Genomic DNA, 14,845 nt, shown 5'->3' on the forward strand with positions numbered 1-14,845 from the left:
ACAAAACCCAACACCAACAGAGGAATGAAATAATAAAGATTAGAGCAGAAATAAATGATATACAAACTAAAAAAAAAATAGAACAGATCAATGAAACTGGAAACTTGTTCCTTGAAAAAAATTAATAAAATTGTACTCCCGAGGGGCGTCTGGGTGGCTTAGTCAGTTAAGCGTCCGACTTTCGCTTAGGTCATGATCTCGCGGTTCGTGGGTTCGAGCCCCACGTCGGGCTCTGTGCTGACTGCCAGCTCAGAGCCTGGAGCCTGTTTCAGTCTGTGTCTCCCTCTCTCTCTGACCCTCCCCTGCTCACGGTCTCTCTCTCGCTCTCCTAGAAATAAATAAAAACATTTAAAAAAAATTTAAAAAGAAATTGAACTCCCGAAATGAATATTACACTATGTACCAACTAATTAGAATTTTTTTAAGTTTATTTATTTATTTGTGGGGGCAGGGAGGAGAAGAGAGAGAGAGGGAGAGAGAGAATCCCAAGCAGGCTTTGTGCTGTCAGCGCAGGCTTGAACTCACAAACTGCGAGACCATGACTTGAGCTGAAATCAAGAGTCATACGCTTAACCTGCTGAGCCACTCAAGTGCTCCTAATTAACTAGAATTTAAATTAAGAAAAGAAAAAATTAATAAAATTGATATTAAAACACATTAAACACACATTAAAAAAGAAAGGAACCAAATAAACAAAATTATTAATGAAAGAGGAGAAATAACAACCAACATTCTAGAAATATAAATAATTGTAACGGAATATTATGAAAACCTATATGCCAACAAATTGGACAGCTTAGAAGTAATGAATAAATTCCTCAAAACATAGAAACATATAAACTATCAAAACTAGGGGCACCTGGGTGACTGAGTCAATTGAGTATCCGACTTTGCCTCAGGTCTTGATCTCCTGGTTGGTGAGTTCTAGCCCCACATCACCCTCATTGCTGTCAGTGCAGAGCCTGCTTCGGATCCTCTGTCCCCCTTTCTCTGCCCCTCCTCTACCTGTGCTCTCTAAAAAATAAATACCCCCCCCAAAAAAAAACCTAACAACTATCAAAACTAAAGCAGGAAGAAAGAAGATTTGAACACACTGATCACCAGCAATGAAATTGAATCAGTAATCAAAAAACTGCCAACCAACAAAAGTCCAGGATCAGATCGCTTAACAGGAGAATTTTATGAACCTTTTTTTTTTTTAAGTTTATTTGTTATTGAGATAGAGAGAGACAGAGCATGAGCAGGGAAGGAGCAGAGAGAGAGGGAGACACAGAATCTGAAGCAGGCTCCAGACTCTGAGCTGTCAGCACGGAGCCTGACGCGGGGCTCAAACCCATGGACTATGAGATCATGACCTGAGCTGAAGTCAGACACTTAACTGACCGAGCCACCCAGGTTCCCCTGCCAAACATTTAAAAAAGAGTTAATATCTACTCTTCTCAAACTATTCCAAAAATTACAAGAGGAAGGAAAACTTCTAATTCATTCTATGAAGCTGGCATTACCCTCATACCCAAACCAGACGAAAACACTGCAGAAAAAGAGAACTACAGTCCAATATCTCTCACAAATAGAATTCAAAAGCCCTCAACAAAATATTAGCAAACTGAGTCCAAGAGTATACTTTAAAAATCATGCACCATGATCAAGTGGGATTTATTCCCAGGATGCAAAGATGATTTAATATCCATATAACAATCAATGTGAAATGTCACATCAATAAGAGAAAAGATAAAAACCATACGATCATTTCAATAGTTGCAGAAAAAACACCTGACAGAGTATAACAACGGTTCATGATAAAAACCCTCTGCAAAGTAGGTTTACAGGGAACATACTTCAACATCATAAAGGCCACATATGAAAAACCCACAGCTAAGATCATGCTTAATGGTGAAAAACTGAGAGCTTTTCCCCTAAGATCAAGAACAAGACAGGGATGTCCACACTCACCACTGTTATTCAACATAGTTCTGGATGTTCTAGCCACAGCAATTAGATAACAAAAAGAAATAAAAGACATTCAAATTGGGGGTGCCTGGGTGGCTCAGTCGGTTAGGTGACCGACTTTGGCTCAGGTCATGGTTTCACAGTTCCTGAGTTTGAGCCCTGTGTCAGCCTCTGTGCTGACAGCTGGGAGCCTGGAGCCTGTTTCAGATTCTGTGTCTCCCTCTCTCTCTGCCTCTTCCCCACTCATGCTCTGTCTCTCTCTGTTTCTCAAAAATGAATAAACATTAAAAATTTTTTAAAAAGGGGCGCCTGGGTGGCTCAGTCAGTTAAGCATCTGACTTCGGCTCAGGTCACGATCTCATGGTTCATTGGTTTGAGCCCCGTGTCGGGTTCTGTGCTGACAGCCAGCTCATAGCCTGGAAACTGCTTCGGATTCTGTACCTCCCTCTCTCTCTGATCCTCCCTCCTCACACTGTCTCTCTCTCTCAGAAATAAATAAAACTTTTGAAAAAAAAAAATTTTTTTTAAATGTGAAAAAAAAGACATCCAAATTGGTAAGAAAGAAGTAAAACTCTATTTGCAGATGACATGATACTCTATATAGAAAAAACCTAAAGACTACCAAATAGCCACTAGAACTGATAAATGACTTCAGTAAAGTCACAGGATATAAAATCAATGTACAGAAATCCAGTGCACTCCTATACATGAATAATGAAGCAGCAGAAAGTGAAATTAAGAAAACAATCCCATTTACAATTGCACCAAAACCAATAAAATATCTAGGAATAAACTTAACTAAAAACGTGAAAGACCTGTGCTATGAAAACTATAAAACACAAATCAAAGAAATTCAGGATGACCCAAAGACATGGAAAGACATTCCACGTTCATGGGTTGGAAGAACAAAACAATTTTTTAAAGATTTTGTTTATTTTTGCTTTATAATCAGTATATTAAAATTTTTTTAATGTTTATTTATTTTGAGAGAGAGAGAGAAACAGATTGTAAGTGGGGGAGGGACAGAGAAAGAGGGAGACAGAATCCGAAGCAGGCTCCAGGGTCTGAGCTGTCAGCACAGAGCCCAACGCACGGCTCACACTCAAACTGTGAGATCATGACCTGAGTGGATGTCAGATGCTTAACCGACTGAGCCACCCAGGCGCCCCTGTAATCAGTATATTAAGGAGACATTCAAACATTTCAAGAGTTGCTTAATTCTGATATCCAGATTTAAGCTTGGGAACATGACTGTTGAACATACAATTAAAGCTATTCACCATAATTTGCTATACTACCAACATTAATTATAAGTTACTTCAGAGTGTAAGTTAAATGTTTCCAAGTAAGCCTGTAACATACCTAAAAAAACACCTTCCCATCTCATACATGCAAATTAACTCCTCCATGTCAATCAATGTCTCTTCACTCTAAGTCACCCTGCTCTCGAAGTCGCTACTCTGAAACTTACCATTCCAAAGAGAAGGAAAAATGTGTAAACAGGACTGATTGATATATGTTTGTGTATACACACACACACACACATATTTTTAAAAGATGGCATAGCAGAAGGGAATGCAATTCTACAGTTGCAAGCCCTCAAACAGCAGCGTATTATGATAAACCCTTTTTTAAAAAGGTATCCTTTCTGGGCCACCGGGGTGACTCAGTCGCTGGAGTGTCTGACTTCGGCTCAGGTCATGATCTCATGTTTCATGAGTTTGAGCCCTGCGTCGGGCTCTGTGCTGAAAGCTTCAGAGCCTGGAGCCTGCTTCTGATTCTGTGTCCCCCTCTCTTTCTGCCCATCCCCCGCGCACGCTCTCTCTCTCTCTCTCTCTCTCTGTCTCTCTCTCAGAAATAAATGAACATTAAAAAATAAAGTATCCTTTCTATCACCGATACCACAGGCCAAATTACACAGCATGCAATCTTCAAGTAACAGCTGAGGCAATAAATTAAATGCAGAAGCATCACAATGAATCCCACTTAATAGAACTACAGACCAACACTTCTCTACAAATTAAGTGCTTTTTCTGATTGCCAATTAAACACAGATTTTAACTACACAGCTTAACAATTAAGGGTCATACACTGAAGTCATACATACACCTAGCATTTCAGCCTAAGCTGTTTCCTGCACATGGAGACGGAACCAATTAGGAGGTATGATGTAACAAATGCCAGGGGAGATTTTTTTTAAAGTAGTTTTTAAAAAATTTTTTTAAATGTTTTGTTTATTTGTGAGAGAGATTGACAGCGTGAGCAGCGGAGGGTCAGAGAGAGAGGGAGACACAGAATCTGAAACAGGCTCCAGGCTCTGAGCTGGCTGTCAGCACAGAGCCCAACATGGGGCTCGAACCCACGAACCACGAGATCATGACCTAAGCGAAAGTCGGACGCTTAACCGACTAAGCCACCCAGGTGCCCCTAGATATTGTCTTTTGAAAGCCGCACAAGTACTTCCACCGGGTGGATTTCCATACACATGAAAAGATCCTCTCCTTGCCGAGTAAAAACAGCACGGTTCTACTGATCTAAAACAATGATAATATTGCCTGGCTCCAGTCCCAGTTCTTGGTCTCCTTCACCATGGAATGTTTATCTTCTGGTCATCTTTCATGCCTTTGTCAATATGAACTTCTAGAAACTTCTTTTCTCGAACTATCTTCCTTCCATTGCAGCTTTTACATCCATCTTTAGGACTGATCTCTTCCCTGTTGCCCTGGCGCTCCATGAACACAGACTGGATTTGCTGAACCATTCCAGGTCCTATCTGACGAGTTCTGACTTGGACTCCAGTACCTCGGCAATGGGAACAACATTCTACCGCTCCTTTCTTACCACCTCGGCCTTCACATTTGTCACAAATCACATTCTTTTGCAGGCCTGGCTTTCCTATTGCACCATTACATAAATCTTCCAAGGTTACAGAGAACTGATGCACAACATTTTTACCTCTCCTTTCTCTCTGCATCCTCTCCCCTTCTCCAAAAAACGTATCAAAGAAAAAAAAAAAAAACGTATCAAAGATGTCCATCGGGGAGCCGAAACTTCCCCCAGCTCCACCTTCCTTTGGTTCCCTGTTCTCCTCCTTTGTCACATAATTCCCTTTCCTTTGCACCCGAGAGCACTTCATAAGCTTGAGACATCTGTTTAAACCTCTCTCCTTCGTTTGCATTCTTATCAGGGTGGTACTTCAAAGCCAGTTTCCTATAAGCCTTTTTCACTTCTTCCTGGGTGGCATTGGGTTGGACCCCCAAAATACAGTAAGTAGTTTCTATCTCTCGCCATTTTCTATAGCTGGTGAGCGGGCCGAGGCCGGTGTGAGGGAGCAGGAAGGAGCGTGTTGGCGTTGCTGGGCAGCCACCACTCCTCCACTTGTCACCGAGCGTTCTGGAAAGTTCCCTAAAGATTTTATTTTTAAGTAATCTCTACACCTAATGCGGGGATTGAACTCACAACCCCAAGATCAAGAGTTGAATGTTCCACCAACTAAACCAGCCAGGTGCCCTTGAAGAACAAACATTGATGAAATGCTACCCAAAACAATCTAAACATTTAATGCAACCCCTATCAAAATACCGACAGCATTCTTCACAGAGCTAGAAGAAGCAATCCTAAAATTTGTTTGGAACCACAAAAGACCCCAAAATCAACCTTGAAAAAGAAAAGCAAAGCTGGAGGCATCACAATTCTGGGCTTCGAGTTATATTATGAAGTTGTAGTCATCAAAACAGTATGGTACTGACACAAAAGTAGACACATAGATCAGTGGGATAGAAGATAAAACCCGGAAACAAAGCCATGATTATACGGTCAATTAATCTTCAACACAGGAGGCAAGACTATACAATGGGAAGAAGACAGTCTCTTCAACAAATGGTGTTGGGAAAACTGGACAGCCACATGCAAAAGAATGAAATGGGACCACTTTCTTTCACAATACATAAAAACCCAAAATGGATTAAAGAACTAAATGTGAGACCTGAAGCCATAAAAATCCTAGAAGAGAACACAGGCAGTAATTTCTCTAACACTGGCCATAGTAACATTTTTCTAGCTGTGCCTCCTGAGGCAAGGGAAACAAAAGCAAAAATAAGTTACTGGGACTACATCACAGTAACATATGTTTGCACAGCAAAGCAAACAACAAAACTAGAAGGTAACCTACTGAACAGGTGAAGGTATTTGTGAATTACACATCCTATAAAGGGTTAGTATTCAAACTCTATAAAGAATTTAGGGGCACCTGGGTGGCTTAGTCGGTTAAGCGTCCGGCTTTCGCTTAGGTCATGATCTCGCGGTTCGTGGGTTCAGGCCCCGCGTCGGGCTCTGTGCTGACTGCCAGCTCAGAGCCTGGAGCCTGTTTCAGTCTGTGACTCCCTCTCTCTCTGACCCTCCCCTGCTCACGCTATCTCTCTCTCTCCTAGAAATAAATAAAAAACATTAAAAAAAAAAAAAGAATTTAGAAAACTCAATCCTCAAAAAACAAATAATCGAATTTAAAAATGGGCAGAAGACATGAACAGACATTTCTCCAAATAAGACGTCCGGATGGCCGACAGACACAAGAACAGATACTCCCCATCACTCATCATCAGGGAAATGCAAATCAAAACCGCACTGAGATATCACCTCACACCTGTCAGAATGGCTAAAATCAACAACAAAACAACATCAACAGGTGTTGACAAGGATGTGAAGAAAGGGGAGCCCTCCAGAGGGGAGGTGGGGGAAGGTGGCGGGAATAGGGGATGGCGATTAACGAGTATTCTTATCATGATTAAAAATAATAATAATAAATGATTTAAAAAAGAAAAAACTAAACCATTTAAAATGTGTTTAAAAATATGTAAGTAGGGGCGCCTGGGTGGCTNTGTAAGTAAATATTAAAAAATCAAGACCCAAAATAAAACTAGAATAGAAGACCAAAGCAAGGAGGGTGTTTGAAAGCATGTACGTAAGCCATGGAGTCCACAGTTACTAAATATGAGCTAATTCTTATTCATCTATAGCAGCTCCTGATATTGCCAACCTCCAATCTGTCGTTATAGTCAGAACTAAATACATCCCTACTTGAAATGCCACCTTTGTTCTCTTCTTTTCCCCCCTTTCCTTTTCTTTTCATATAGATACTCACAAATATTTCTTGGCTTTTTATTCTTTTTTTCCCCCTTGGCTCTTTTTTTTAATTTTTAAAATTTTTTAAATTCTTTGAGAGAGAGAGAGACAGAGCGTGAGTGGGGGAGGGGCAGAGAGAGAGGGAGACACAGGATCTGAAGCAGGCTCTGGGCTCTGAGCTGTCAGCACAGAGTCCAACGCAGGGCTCGAACCCACGAAGTGTGAGATCATGACCTGAGCTGAAGTCGGACGCTCAACCCACTGAGCCCCCCAGTCCCCTCCTTTGGCTCTTTATTCTGGCCCACCGATCGGTCCGTGCAGCACCACGCCGTTTTAATTTTTGTAGTTCTATGAGATAGGCCAGTAACCAAAAGGGCAAGTTCCCCTTTGCAACTCTTCTCAATTTAACCTTGAATTCTCCTCCCACACTTATTTTCCTAGGTGTGTTCTAGACAGATTAGAGTCCCTGGGGTGACACTTGACCTTCAAGGCTTAGGGCACGGCGATGCTGGGCTCCCAGGCAGGTCTCTCCATGCCCAGCAGGAATCTCCACGCTAAGGTACAAATCTGAGTGACAGGAACCAGCCCTCTTGAAGCAAGGTCTCCTTATTCAATAAAAGGTTCCCTTTTATTGCCAGACTCACATTCCAGAATAGTAAGGAGGGTCCTTTTCCAACTGATGAGCCTCTGCTGCTCCCCCACGGGTGACTAATTTGCCCAGAGCACCTAAAACTCGCCTGCTTCTAGGAAGGGATTAAACCTATTTCTTCCCGAGACTAGAAGCCCCCACATTGGGCAGAGGAACGCCAAGGAGAACCGATGTGTGGAGATTCCCAGCACAGTGTTCGCTGTCGGGTTTTTTTACCTTTTTTTTAATGTTTATTTATTTGAGAGAGAGAAAGAGCTCAAGCAGGGAAGGGACAGAGAGAGAGAGGGACAGAGAGAATCCCAAGCAGGCTGTGCGCTATCAGCACAGAGCCTGACCTGGGGCTTGATCCTAAGAACGAAGAGATCATGACCTGAGCCGAAATGGAATTGGAGGCTCAATCAACTGAGCCACCAGGCACCCCAAAAGGGCCTTGAAATGCAACTCTATCCGGGGGGAGGCGGTGAAGAAAAAATGCAGCTCTTTCATGTTTTTCTGGTCTCCCCATGTCCTAGTCTCTGGCTAGTGTGGAAAAAAAGTGCCCTTTCAAATATTAATCCCACCCAATAATCCTTATGTGTGAGGCTCAGTCGAAGAGAAAACGGCCAGTCATCCACTACTGCCAAGATGGAGCCTTCGAAGGGGAAGGGAAGGAGGGTGGCTTCTGGGACCCCAGAGGCAGGGGCAGAAGGCAGGCTCAGGCTCCTTGGCCGTGGGTTTCCTCCGGTCCCTTCAGATTCCTGGGTGATGTCACATCACAGTGATCCCCTCCAGCAACTCCACGGCTCCCTCTTAGCTATGCCTGGATCCCATCCTGGGGCAATACAGAGGCGGGGGTGCCAGATGCAGGGCCCCTCCATGCAAGGCCCCTCCACCCAGGACTGTGCCTGGGAGAGTTCTGGGGCTTTCTGCAGGTGGCTTTCCCCAAGGGCTCCAAGCAGGAAGAGGGGCAAAGCAAAGCACCCTCCATCACCGGTGCTGTGAGTCACAGACTTACCTACCTCTGCTCATATTTCTGCCTGGCTGGCTCGCTCACCCCATTGCTTTCATCTTCTTGCTTTGCCCAGGGCCCTGCACAGGCCGACTTCCCCAGGCTCGCCCCCCCACCCCCCTACCCCACCCACGTCTAGAGCAGCGAAGCCTCCTCCCTTCCAGAGCTGGAAGGCTTGTCTTCTGCGCTAAGGGAGGACCCCACAGCTGAGTCCTCTGAGATTGGCTGTTGAAATGCTGATGAAGGGGGGGTGCGGGGGCACCTAGGATCAAAGGAAAATAATTTAGAAGATCTTTTCTTTTAAGACAGATGCCCGTTTTGCAAGGCTCATGTCTTGCTGTGTAAGTCTATTCTGAATGTCAGGAGCTGGGTAGTAATTCCTTCTTTCTCTCTTCATTCTTTCTGTAATTTTGCATTTGGCTGAAGTGGATGCCCTCGGTTGTAAGATGCACTGTTATTTTAGGTCCTCTCGAGAAAGGAAAACAAGCTTCCAATTGAATGAGAAACAATGCTTTCTTACAATTTAGAATTTTGGTTTCTACTTCTTGAAAAAGCTCATGTCAGATTTATGGAGACACGCATTTTTGTCACCTATCACTCCTGGGTGTAGGTCAAAGGAAGAATAGAAGAGGAATAAATTGGAAAGTATTCCTAAAACTTCCTCACAGAAGAGACGGAAGCAGAGGGTCCTCTGGAATCCCTTTGCAGCTCAAAGTTGTTGTCTGTGCATCAAGACTTGTTGACGTGGGATCTCTTAACCGGGAGATTAAGTAAGAGATCTGCCACTGCCTCTGGAATTTTCTTCCACACTGCTGACATCCAACCTGCAAGGTTTTTTTTAACTTTATTTATTTCTTTTTGAGAGAGATAGAGAGCAAGGGGGGAGGGGCAGAGAGAGAGGGAGACAGAGAATCCCAAGCAGGCTCTGTGCTGTCAGCGCACAGCCCCGTGCAGGCTTGAACTCACGAACCGTGAGATCATAACCTGAGCCAAAACTAAGGGTCAGCTGCTTAACAGACTGAGCCCCCTTGGTGGCCCCACCATCCTATAAGTTTTAAGGCTGCGCCTCCCCAGCCTTTTTTTTTTTTTTAATCTTTACTTATTTTTGAGAGAGAGACGGAGTGCAAGCGGGAGAGGAACAGAGAGAGAGGGAGACACGGAATCTGAAGCAGGCTCCAGGCTCTGAGCTGTCAGCACAGAGCCTGATGTGGGGCTTGAACTCACGAACCGTGAGATCATGACATGAACCAAAGTCAGACACTTAATTGACTAAGCTGTGAAGTCGCCCCTCCTTCTAAAAATCCCCAGCCTTCTAAAAATCTTACAGGAGGTGTTAATAAGAGGTTTTCAGACCAAGTTGCTATCTACGCAGACAATGACAACCTTGTGACCACAGCTGCCTAGCCAACAGCTACTATCCGCCAACACTGATTATAAGACACACCCAATTTCAAAGAAATGTGAGTCTTAGAAACAACGAATTGTAGTAAACCTTAATATTTCTCTTTCTCACACCTCCTCGTCCACTTCTAGGCAGGTGGGTGCTTCCAGTCAAACAGAAACAAAATCATGTTCTTGGAAAGATTCTAACACTTTCTGGGACCTTAATCCTCTTCATTTCATTCATGATGCTGGAAAGAAAATTCTTGAATAGAAAACTTTGATTACAATTCTGCTATTTCTTCAGATAGATTCCTAGAAGAGGGTTTAGATGTTTAACAGCGAGGCTATTTTTTTTTTTCTCCTGAGTCTACACCATCGCTATTGGCTCAGGCGTGAGGAGCACACTCACATGCACACACATGTGCACACTGTGGGGACGGTGGAATACAAGTGCTCTCAGTAGACCAGAAACGATCAGGATCTCTTGAAAGACAGAAGGAGAGTGAGGCTAGACTGAAGGAGGAAACCACAGCATAAGCCACACGCAAGAAAAGACGGCTATAGAAGTCAGGAGCAGCCGAGATGCTCTAAGCTCAGAAATGGCAGAGATAGGAAACAGAAAGGAGCCCAGGCGCTACTTGAAGCGGGTTTGTTGAGGCACCACAGTAAGGACGGGAGGCTGGCTCTCTGGTTTCCTCCCCCTTCTTGTGCCAGGAAGAGAACAACAGAGGCATCTGGCTGCCATCAGTAGTTAAGGTGAGCTTACAAATGATGCCTGTGGTCAGGAAGCCCATCAACACTTCGGAGCGAGGAGCCTCTTTGGTCGTAGACATAGGCTCCTGGTCCTGCCCACCCAGTAGAGTCTTCCAACCCTCTGCCATAATCCCTGGGGTCAGGAGGTAGGAAATAGCGTTCACACACTGGCCACATTTATCAGAAATCTTTAACAAGTAATGGCAAATATGACTAACAGTGGCTCAAGCCAAAAAGACATTTCATTAAATCACATCACAGGATGTCTCAAGGTGCTTTCAGGGTTGGCGGCTCTGACTCAATTAAAGCTGTCCGCAAAACAGATTTCAGACTTTCCACTTCCCCGTCCTTAGTGTACAGCTGCCTCATGGTCGCATAATGGCTGCTGTGCTCCAGGTATCACATCTATGTCAAAGGAAGAAAGAAAGGGAAAGAGGTAGTATCATTGACTTTTCTTCATACAAGTGTCCCTTTTACAGTAAGTAAAAGATTTCCCAGAAATTTCTCAGTAGGCTTTCACTTATATCTTACCGGATAGAAGTCTGTCACATGGCAGACTTAGCTGCAGGGGAGGCTGGGAAAGAGAAGCACTGGAATTCCAGGCAATTTAGTACAATCAGGATCTGTCCCCTGAGCTGGCTGGGCATATGGCCACCCAAACACAATCAGGGTTTTGTTAGGAAGCAAGAGGTGAGGAACACCTATCTATAGCCCATTGCCGGAATCTTCTGGGGAAGCTAAAAGGAAGCCTCAAACACAAAGACAATCACAAACCCAAGAGTCAAAAACTATTTGAGAATTAACAACACATCGAATCAGAGATGCTAAACCCAGCAAGCAGAAGAAACCATAAGACTTTAGATGACTTATATATAATACCCTCAGATGGATAAAAGGAGAAATTTGCATTCAAAAATAAGAGAGATTTTGGCAAAAAGGGAAATCGAATGTTAAAAAAAACAACCCTCAAAGTCAGAATGGACACACTTAAAACATGAAGTATGCATATAGCAGAAAGACAATTCAATCAAAAAGGAAGAAAAACTGATCTACACCAAGAGGCAGTGCGGTGATATTTCAGGACACCAAGGGTAAAACAAAAATGGGGCACCTGGATGGCTCAGTGGGTTAAGTGTCCAGCTTCGGCTCAGGTTATGATCTCATGGTTCATAGGTTTGAGCCCCGCGTTGGGCTCTGTGCTGACAGCTCAGAGACGGAATCTTCTTCAGATTCTGTGTCTCCCTCTCTCTCTGCCCTTCTACCATGGCACTCTCTCTCTCTCAAAACTAAACATTAAAAACAATTTTATGAATAAAAAAGAAATCCTTAAAGAAAGGAAAACTGGGTCCACGAAAGAAAGAAAGAAAGAAAGAAAGAAAGAAAGAAAGAAAGAAAGAAAGAAAGAAAGAAAGAAAGAAAAGGAAGGGGAAAGGAAAGGAAAGGAAAGGAAAGGAAAGGAAAGGAAAGGAAAGGAAAGGAAAGGAAAGGAAAGGAAAGGAAAGGAAAGGAAAGAAAAAAGGACACCATAGAAAAGGGACATTTGGGAATAAAAAATAAGCTTCTGGAAGTTAAAACCATGACTGTAGAGGTGTAGAATTAGAAATTAAGGTGGACAAAATCTCACAGCAAGTAGAGGAAGGGACAAGGAGAAAGAAGAAGACAGAACCCAGAGGATCAATCCAGGAGATCCAACGGTCCAACAATTAGCCCAGACCCAGAAAACCACGAAAATTATCTACAGAACAATGTAACTTGATGAAATGTTCCAGAAGTTTTGCTGTGAAGCACAGTACCACTGCGAACACTTTTATAGAGCCGAGAACACACTATCATCCCGCAGCTCACGCGTGTTCTCGCATTTGGTTCACTTGGACTTGCGTCTATGTACGCAGCGTGCATCGTTTTCATCATGAGCTCCCATGAACCCAGCAGCCAGTGAGCCACAACTATCTGCGGCCTCCTTGATTCCCCTACCCCGGCACCCCCCAATGGAAGGTGGCCGCCATCCTGAAATTCGGGTTTATCATTCTTTGCTTTTTAAAATATGGTTATTGGGGCATCTGGGTGGCTCAGTCGGTTAAGCATCCTGGTCTTGGCTTTAGCTCAGGTCATGATCTCACAATTCCTAAGGTTAGAGCTCCATGTTGGCTCCACGCTGACAATTCCAAGCTCCTACTTGGGATTCTCCCACTCTGCCTCTCTCTCTGCCCCTCCTCTGTGCTTGCTCTCTCTTTCTCTCTCAAAATAAATAAACTTTAAAAAATGGTTTTATCATTGGGGTGCCTGGATGGCTTAGTCAGTTGAGCGTCTGACTCTTTCTTTCGGCTCAGGTCATGAGCTCATGGTTTTGTGAGTTGGAGCCCTGCATCGGGCTCTGCACTGACAGTTTGGAGCCTGCTTGGGACTTTCTCTCTCCCTCTCTCTCTGCACCCCCTCCACATACACTGTCTCGGTCTCTCTCAAAATAAATAAATAAACGTAAAAATGATTTTATCACATACGTGAGTGTCTGAACACGGATGGTTTTGTTTTACTTAGTTTAGAATCTTATATAAAAAATATTGTCACTCTGTTCTGTCATCTGAGACGTGCTTTTCTCCTAATCATTAGGCTGTCGAGTTTCATGCCCGTCGTTGCCTGGAGCTATATAGTTCATGCATTTCCATGGCTATGAGAACATACCAAAGTTTATTCTTTCATTCTTCTACCTCCTGCTGGCTTGGGAGGACTGGGAAGACGGGTGTGTGTGTGTGTGTGTGTGTGTGTGTGTGTGTGTGTGTGATGCGTGCTGATGGAAGAGTTCAATCTTTATCCTCTCCGATGGAAAGTCAACAGATGATGACCAAAAGTGAAAAATCACAAAGGAGTGGTACACGCATACTATTTAGAGATAAAGAAGTGAATATGAGAAGAACCAGCTCTAGGAGTGAAAGTGGTTTCCGCTGGGGAGGAGGAAATGGTAGGGGGGAGGAAGGGAGAGCCCACTATTTTTCATAACAAGACTTGCACAATGATTGGACCCTAACACTAAGCACACACACGATGTTGCAGAAAGGTGAACACGTTAAGGTTAACCGCCAGAATCACAAAAATGGGATATAGATCCTGCACACCATCAGTAAGAAAATATAGAATAAATAAAATGCGATCAAGCCAACAAATGGTAGAAAAAGAGGGGTGAGAGCAAGAGAGGCAGGCGGCTGGCTCAATAGGTAGAGCTTGAGACTCTTGATCTCACGGTCGTGAGTTCAAACCCCACATAGGGTGTGGAGCTTACTGAAAAACATAAAAATATATATAATAAATTTAAATAGAATAAATTTCCCTAAGAAAGAAAAAGAAACAAGCAAAACAATTTGGTAAGTGTATTCGTTTGGCTGTTGTTGGTTTTTTTTAAGTATATTAGTTTCCTATTGCGCCTGTGACAAATTACCGCAAAGTTAGTGGCTTCAAACACAAATTTGTTAGCTTAAAGTTCCAGAAGGCTCAAAGTCCAAAATGGGTTTCACTGGGCTACAATCAAGATGTGGGCAGAGCTGCATTCCCCCCAGAGGCTCTAGGGTAGAATCTACTTCCTTGCCTTTTCCAGCCTGGAGAGGTGCTCCCGTCCCCGGGCTCCTGGCCCTCCATTCTCGCAGAGGTGAGTCTGTCTCACGCCTCCTCACCCCAGCGTGCCCTTCCTGCTTGCCTCTTTGACATTTAGGGCCCCCCATTATTGCGTTGGCCCCACCTGGATAATCCAGGATAATCTTCCTATTTTAAGATCAGCTGATTAGCAACCTGAAGTCCGTCCGCAGCCTTCACTCCCCTCTGCCAAGTAATGTAATACCGTCACAGGTTCTGGGGATTAGGAGGTGGCTGTCTTTGGGAGGACAGTGTTCGGCCCACTGCAGAAAAGTACAGCCCACTGAAAACAGAAACAGAAAAAAAAAAATAGATGAAACTCTAGAAGAGGGGGGAAACAGAGAGAGGAGGAAATAACTGAAAAAAAAAAAATAGAG

General features: G+C 43.7%; 1 pseudogene; it reads right to left on the reverse strand.

The window, feature by feature from the left end:
- Positions 1-4,358: 4,358 nt before the first annotated feature.
- On the reverse strand, positions 4,359-14,474 carry LOC144240020 (dnaJ homolog subfamily A member 1 pseudogene; annotated as a pseudogene).
- Positions 14,475-14,845: the final 371 nt, after the last annotated feature.

This window comes from Crocuta crocuta, unplaced genomic scaffold (assembly GCF_008692635.1).
Source record: "Crocuta crocuta isolate KB4526 unplaced genomic scaffold, BGI_CrCroc_1.0 scaffold7, whole genome shotgun sequence".
Taxonomy (NCBI): Eukaryota; Metazoa; Chordata; class Mammalia; order Carnivora; family Hyaenidae; genus Crocuta; species Crocuta crocuta.